The 7,996-nt window shown below is 39.1% G+C and overlaps 1 pseudogene; it reads right to left on the bottom strand.

Moving 5' to 3' along the window:
- The window catches only part of LOC114030731, a 23,763-nt pseudogene extending 18,830 nt beyond the window's left edge, over nucleotides 1-4,933 (bottom strand).
- Nucleotides 4,934-7,996: the final 3,063 nt, after the last annotated feature.

Consider the following 7,996-nt stretch of genomic DNA (forward strand, 5'->3'; position numbering starts at 1 on the left):
AAGGAGTGTTCCTTTGGGGAATCTATTTCAGGAGGTGATCAGTGGATTCTTTCCATTTCTATTTTGCCCTCTGGTTTTAAAATATCAGGACAGTTTTCCTTGATAATTTCTTGAAAGATAATGTCTAGGCTCTTTTTTTGATTATGGCTTTCAGAGAGTCCAATAATTTTTAAATTATCTGTCCTGGATCTATTTTCCAGGTCAGTTGTTTTTCCAATGAGATATTTAATATTGTCTTCTAGTTTCTCATTCTTCTCCCAGCCCGGTATGATAGACCTTTCTAATCAACCATCCAGGTTGTCTTGGACTGTAAATTTGTTTCTCTCTGTCTTTTTGTGGGTTCTGCTGCTCTAGAATTTGTTTTGAGTCATTTTTACAGGTATTTGGAGGGGTTTGGGGGAGAGCTCAACTAAGTCACTGCTTTTACTCTGCTGTCTTTTAAAAACATTTCTTCAAAAGGAAGCGTAAGCCCTAAGTGTTACCTTGAGAATCCTGAGGTAATTAGTAGATTTCTTCTTCAAACCCCAAATTATGAGTTTGAAAATGAATTCGCTGAAGTCAGCCTATCAAGGATGGAATATTTTGTAAGGGAGTAACACAGAGTTAACATATTAACACCTCTTCACATGTGATTGTATCCTATAACTATATTAACTCAGCTGGGATTAGTGGGTGATACTAAATTCTGTATCCCTGATATATCATGACATTATATATCATGCTTTATTCAAACATTTTTTAATCATCTAGTACCTGTATTGTCTCTAGCTGTATAACCAATATCCACAGCCAAGTCACTAACCAAAGTTAGCTGAATACTACAAGTTAAGATGAAATCTATTAATTAATTCACCCAGCCTTAACTTTGTGGAGACCCTGGTTCTAGGAAACTATGTGACTTGTAGTTAAGGATTCCTTTTAAAACCTAACAAATCCTTGATTTAAGTCTGCATCCTCAAATTACTTTTTAAGACTGCATAATTACATCCTCCCCCAAGATCTATATGGGGACTGTGATAATCAAGCTCCCCCAGAATCCTTCAGATGTCACATCCAATGGAAAGCAGATCCAGAAAATTCACCTGCAAAACTGAATTGAGTTGCAGAAAGGAACAGGCTCAGGAAGCCCAGCAGAGTCATATTCCTATGATACCTTGAGAAGAGAGAAAACACAGAAGAACCTTTCAGGGCTAAAGCTATCATTCACCTTGAACACCTTTCTTCCCCTTCTCTCTAGGAAGATCCCCTTCTCTGTATCTCTCTGAGTGCCCATTTTCCTTATTGATACCATTTGCATTTATGGGAGAGTGGGCCCTATTTTTTTTCATTGGAGATTTAGAAGGTGTTTTAAGACAATTGTCCATATTATGCTATTTCAGTAAATGCCTTTGCTTTGGGCCAACTGTGTCAACTGTGTGACTATTAAAGGCAAGCACATTGTTAGGGCTAATGAACTGTACCTTTATGCATACAGACATATTTTGCTTGAACCTTATGCCATCACCACCTAGGGACACAACCTGCCAGACAAAAGTGAGGCAAGGTATAGTTTAGAAGTATTGATACACTATGAACATCTCTTACATGTCTCTCTCTCTCTTTTTTTTTTATTCTACTACCCTACTTCAGTCTCCTATGACATCTTACTTCATCTTCAAAAGCTTCTAAATTGTTCTCTCTGATTCTAATCTTTTTCCTCTCTGATCCATCCTCCATACAGCTGTCGAATTATTAATCCTAAAATATATCTGGTCATTTCATTTCCCTATGTGAATATCTCAGTATTTCCCTATTCCCTCTAAGATAAAATGTAAACCCCTCAGCCCCAAAGTCTGGTTCTACCTGCCTTTCCAAGCTTATTTATATTTCTTCCCTTTATTCACTAATTATTCCAGACAAATAGGCCTATTAGGTTTTATCTGAATTCAATATTCCTTCTCTACGTGCTGTGTCTTTATGCATAGTGGCCAGCCCTTTGCACGGGTACACACACACACAAAGAATTCCACTCTTCCTTCTCTGCTTCCTAAAAGTCTTAGCTTCCTTCTTATCTTACCCCAGAAACCACCTCCTATCAAAGACATTATCGGATATCTTCAGTTTTTTCTCTCCCTCTTCAAAATATCTCATATTTACTTACCTATATTTAAGTTTTGTAACCCAGTAGACTCTGAGGGTAAGAAGCTTTCATTTTTGTCTTGTAATACAAGGGACTAGCCAATGATAACGGAAGCTGGGGTGGAATAGTGGAGTGGAATGTGCTGGATGGACTAGTGAGCATATGCGGCATACTCCCCCCGATGCAATCTCCATGAAGACTTTAGAACATTTTCACACATTCTGTAATTAGTTGTTTGCTAAACACATGCTGAAAAGGAAACTTTTTTGATTAGTTGAGAAGTTAGAAGTTGAATGCGTTCAAAAAGCACTAACCAGCCAAAAGGAGACTCAGGCTCATATGAGAATGAGTTGATAAAGACCTATAGGGAGACTCTTAGGTCCCCTCTTCCCTGGGGCAGAGTGAAGTCAACAGCACATAACCCTGCTGTTGTTTCTGTGATTGTGTTTCTTCTAGTTTACATTTAGATGAAGGAATATAGATAATATTATTGGATTCTATAGGGAAGTAACAAGGAGAGAAATTTTCTCCATTATCTGCCCCTTCTGCAATTGTGTTGCAAAAGTGTGCAAAAGTGTAGCAACTCACCTGGTAAGAGATATGATAGCAAATAGAGAAACACACAGAAAATAAAGCCTCTGGTAGAGTTGAGTTCAGTTCAGAAGAGTAGCCAATTCAGTAAATCTGAAAGAGTGACATGTTCATTATTTGAAGAAATCATGAGAATAAAAAAGACATAGAGACCTTTCTATGATAGAGATGTGGTCATTTCAGTACTCTTTATTTGTGTCCTTTGTAAACTTCAAAATGTCAGAATGGTGAGTATCAGTTGTCCAAGAACTAGAGCCCATGCTAGAATTTGCTAGAAGGTAACTTGCTCAACCCAGCCCAGGAGTAGCTTACATGCATACTCATCATCCATTGACTTTGCTACATTTGAAAGTAAAGTTGGGTGGGTCCATGGTTTTGAATAAACTACTTAAGTTTAAGGTCACTCTCCTCAGGCACTGAGGTCCTTTAGAGTATAGTGTGACCTCTGGTCTTGGAGGAAAATATTAATGATATATCTTTTCAGTAAATATCCCTATGAACAAGCTAATTGATGTTAAATGACTATATAAACTACACTGGTGACTAACAGTGGGGGAACACAACAAAATGGTAGATCAAGCTGTTATCATGAGAGAAAGACGTCTTTAATCCTCAAAGGTACCCAAGAATCATAAAGTAGGAGATACAGCTATTTTCTCTCCGGGAGAGTGAGTTCAAAGTATACCAAAGTATATTATAGTTTTTTGGTAATCAGTCCTTGAAAAGAATGCTTTGGTATTTCTTGAATTACTGTCTTAGTGCTCTAATCACAAAGAGAGACATAATTTTGGGGATATTGAGAGAATAATTTGATTCATCAAATGTTTATCAAATACTGTCTATGAGAAAATATTTTGGGCTAAAAAGAAATGAAATGATTTCAGAATATATATTCCACTTAGAATAAAATATTACCCTAAAAGGTAAGGTGTGCATACACAAGCGTATGCATATAGATACCTATAGCCACATATAATCTATAAAAGCATAGTTATACACACAAATATATGGCATAATATTTTCTATATAGGACAAAGGTCTTATGGCTGAATTTGGCAAAAGTTGATGCTTTTACTCTACAAATAAAACTACTTATTTGTTTTGACTAACTTGACAAGTCATCAACTGAAGATGATCAGTCAAAATTGTCAAAACATTTTGAGTATAATGACACAGCCACAACTCTATATGATTTTCATATTCTGAGAATGTCTCATTCTGTTTTCTGAAGAAAGATGTGTAGTGTCTTTTACCATTTTATTACACGGAAAGTAGAAGATATATATTTGTACAGTAAAGAAGTGATGTTGATAAATGTGAGTGTGATCAATGTGGTTTTGCTGTATTTCTGAAATTACATATTGATCTGGGGCAGCTAGTGGCACAGTGAATAGAGCCCCGGTCCTGGATTCAGGAGGACCTGAGTTCAAATCTGACCTCAGACCAAATACTTGACACTTACTATGTGACCCTGGGCAAGTCACTTAACCCCGATTGCCTAAAAATTAAAAAATTATATATATATATATATATATATATATATATATAATTACATATTGATCCATGCAAATTTGAATTATAATTTTAGACTAAATGCATTAAATATTTTGAAAACTTTCTGACATTATACTTTATTATATTTTGTTTTTTCCTGTGCTTTATTTCTTTTATCCTCTACCCAAACATCTTTTCAGTACTTCAGCATAGTTTCTACAAATATTATTATATTTATTTGTTATATATTTGTACTTATCTGAAATACATCACTAATATAAAAAAAAGGTATAACAATAATAGAGGAGACTTCTGGGACCCACAATGGTGGAATGAACAGTAAGTCACTCTCAGACCCTGAAATTGACCTCAAAAAACCCAGAAGATATCACTCCAGGAAAAATCCTGGAAGAGTGGAGCCAACAGAAAGATGGGGCGGAGCAGTCTTTTAGCCCTGGGAGGCTAGGAGGAATGATGGGAAATGTCCCTCTTTCTCTGTTGAAAGGGGAGCAGTACAGAATGGGAGGTATCCTGGCCAGCCAGAGGCAAGTCCCACCTCAGCAAACAAGCAGGAGTTCCTGAGCCCCAGGGTAGTGGAGAAGGCAAGTGCCAACGCCAGCCTCCCTCCCCCCACCCCCTTCCCCCACCTCCGCTATGGGCCTTGGCATAGCGAGGGGAAGCAGCAGACTTCAGCTCAGAGAACCGCCACACGCAACAGTGGGTAGACATCCTCCATTAGCTGAACCTCCCTATGCTTCAGCACAACTCCAGATGGGCAGGCATCCTCCAGGGGCTAGACCCCACCCCCACCTGAGAGCTTCAGAGTAGCCCTGGGGAAATGTAGAAAAACCCCACCATCAGACCTCAGCACACACAAGCAAATGACCACTAGGAACTCAGCTCAGCACCAGATAAGCTGTCAGACACTTACAGCCTCCATCTGCCAGCATCTGAGGCCCCAATACACAAAGTCAAAGACCAACCCCCTGGCCCCCCAGCACAAGAAATTTGGCATAATACACCCTGTGCTACAGCTCAACTTCAAAAGCCAGGAAATAGGCAAATATCATAAACAAAAAGCAGAAATGGACAATGACCATAGATTCTCTCTATGAGGAGAGGGAAGATCAAGACAAAAATTCAGAGGAAGACAACATTGTCAATGTACCTACATCCAAAACCTCAAAGCGGAATATGAATTGGTCTCAAGCCCAAAAAGCCTCTTCAGAAGGGCTCAAGAATGATTTCAAAAGTCAAATAAGAGAGGTAGAAGAAAAATTGGGAAAAGAAATGAGAGGTATGCAAGAGACAGTCAACAACTTAGAAAAAGAAGAACAGAAATTGACTGTATAAAACAATTCCTTAAAAAATACAATTGACCAAATCAGAAAAAAAAAAGCACACTGAAGAAAACAACTCCTTAAAAAGTAGAACTGGAGGCACAAAAATTCACTGAAGAGAAGAACCTCTTCTTCTTCTTCTTTTTTTTTGTTTTCATCTTATTCCAACTTTATTGCTTTGTATAGACAGGTATTTCTCATTTTATGGCAAATCATATAATGGAATTTCAAGCTTTAATTAGAATAAGAACTTACTCCATATTACCTTAAGATTCAAATTTATAACAATCCCTAGCAAGAAGTAGATCTGTAGCATATTCACTGCGCAAGAGCAGAGAACAGGCCTGCAAGTAATGCCTTCCCTACTGCCAGGACTGATTTCTGGGCCTGTGGACCACTTGGGAAGCAGACCTCTCTCTAGTTGATGAGACTTCTGAACCAAGGGATGGACTCTCTCCTTATAGATACATCTGTAAGTTATGTTTCTCCATACTTCATTCATCTTATTTCCCATTGTTTCCTATTGTGCAGAAAAGTAGCATCATCCTTTGAGAATACAATTGACAGTAGAACAAAATTCCATCAAGTCAGCTCATAATGCGATTCTTCCATGAACTGAGAATATCTATTATTTATAACATAATTTTGCCCTTGAGATTTTGTGCAAAAACACCTGAATCTACTTCCAAAAGAAGAGAAGATTCTGTTCGGTAACTTGATTTCATATCAAGTATCTACGAGGTAGAATGATTTTCTTCTTTTCTCTCCCATAAATGTTGCTTATTGTAAAAATTTTCATTCCACAGGAAAGGGCTCCAAAGCTTTTTCTGAATTCTTCCAGTTGTGAAAATTCTCTTTGTACCATTCAATTATTTTCTTTATTCCTTCTTTCCAGGGAACTTTAGGTCTCCATCTGGTAAGGCAGGTTACTTTTGATCTGAATGTGGTTAGATCATAAACATATTTATTAGAGAATGTGACAAAATGTTTGAAAAGTTAATAATGAGGTATATTTTGTTTTAATGTAGAAACTGATGATAATGATAAATGACTAACGATTGGGAGAAAAACATAAGAGTATCTTCTTAAGACATCTTTGTCTGTGAGGTTCCTTTGAACTTCTTACATAACCCGTGAGAAGATCTCACCAGCCCTGATGAAAGTGGTCAGAGACTCTGTAATGCAGCAGTTTAAGGCACTTGGAGCTGTTCCAACCAAAGTAAAGAAATCTAGGGGTTAAACTTTAAATAGTAAGTGAGTTTGATCTGTGATCATTTAGAAAATCATGAAAATATATCTGATAATAATTAGCATACAGTAAAGTTGCATTTGTGAACCAACTATTTACTGGGTGTAAACTCATGCTTCCTGTATTCACATAAGACTCCAGAATATACTATTGTTGAGATTTAGGAGTGTAGGGGGGCTGGGACTCCGAAATAATGACAGCAAGAGTGGCAGGTCCTGCTTGAATGAATTTGACCCAACTCTTCTTTGAGCCAAAGACAAGGCTTATTAGAACACTGATTGAGGTTAGCGAGATTCCTAGTGGTTCTGCGCTATTGGCTAGATTTGAAGAATCTGAACACCTTAGTGGTGGCCAAGCTGGATCTTATATATAGAAAAACCATGGGAGGGGTACAGGGGTGGCCAAGCAGTCTCAGATGACTGTGAGGAGGAGTCTAGGGAGGATCTGGATGGGAGTGACCAGTAGGCTATGGTAACTGAGAGGTAGAATACCAGGGACCTGGACCACCAGGCCAAGGAAGACTGGAGTCTAGGGAGGATCCAGGAGTGGAGGTCTAGGGTGGGGCCAGGTGCAGACAATGAAAGGGCAGTTAATTAGCTGAGAATGGTCGCTTGCCCCGATGATGGCCAGGGACCTGGGCTACATGGGAAAGTCCAGAGTTTTTCCTTTTCAGGGTCCAGATCCCAAAGACATGGTCTTTTTCTTTTAGGGGTTCAGATCCCATCTCAGTCACTATTTCTGTTGATTGTCCACCCTGGCTCCAAGCTGGCTTCAGCAATGTTTCAGCTGCCAGAAAAGGGGTCAGGCCCCTGAAGTAGATCAGGACCAGGGACAACTTGAAGGAACTTTACAAATCGGAGTCACTCTGGTTACTTTATTATCTATAAAGACTAGCCCCCTTCTTTCCTCCAGGCTGGATCCTCTCTTGTGACAAAGGAAAATAACTGAGGCAGGAGTACAGTCCCATGGCACACTGGCTGGTGGAGATGACCTTCTACCCCGGGAGGCCCCTCTCCTCATCTGATCTCAGGGACAGTCCCGCTGAGGTCCTCATGCGTCAGTCTCTCCATGGACATTGCTGCAGTCACTGGTTGGTATCACACACACTGTATGTAGTTCACGAGGTTCTGCTCATCTCTCTCTGCCTCGGATGATAAAAGACAAAGGGGAACAGGCTGGATGGAAAGGACTGGGACAGGTCAG

Source organism: Vombatus ursinus, unplaced genomic scaffold (genome assembly GCF_900497805.2).
Source record: "Vombatus ursinus unplaced genomic scaffold, bare-nosed wombat genome assembly UNPS02014987.1, whole genome shotgun sequence".
Taxonomy (NCBI): domain Eukaryota; kingdom Metazoa; phylum Chordata; class Mammalia; order Diprotodontia; family Vombatidae; genus Vombatus; species Vombatus ursinus.